Genomic DNA, 404 nt, shown 5'->3' on the forward strand with positions numbered 1-404 from the left:
TCGTGGCGTTGTGGTGTATACAGATGAAGCCTAGCGATCGGCCTCCGATGAATAAACTGGTCGAGATGCTCGAGTCCGATGCGGAGCTGCAGCTGCCGCCGAAGCCTTTCATGGCTCCGCGGGAGATCGCAGACGATCGCGGAACGAGTGGAACTCCTTCGTTGTAGGAAACGAAACTCGTGAGATCGGATTCGTTGTTGGTATCATGTTATAGAATGTTCAAATGTACGTGAGATGTTATAGAAGCTGTTGTTTGTGCATAGATCGGTTTAACTGACAAGAATTATAACACATGTAAATCTCTTTTTCTTTCTCTTCGGGATATCTAAATGTTACTCCTATTATTTGTGTATAGAGAGGGGCTTAGGGTTCAATTTCCACCATCTTTTAGTTTAGATATAAAT

This window comes from Salvia hispanica, chromosome 6 (assembly GCF_023119035.1).
Source record: "Salvia hispanica cultivar TCC Black 2014 chromosome 6, UniMelb_Shisp_WGS_1.0, whole genome shotgun sequence".
Classification (NCBI taxonomy): domain Eukaryota; kingdom Viridiplantae; phylum Streptophyta; class Magnoliopsida; order Lamiales; family Lamiaceae; genus Salvia; species Salvia hispanica.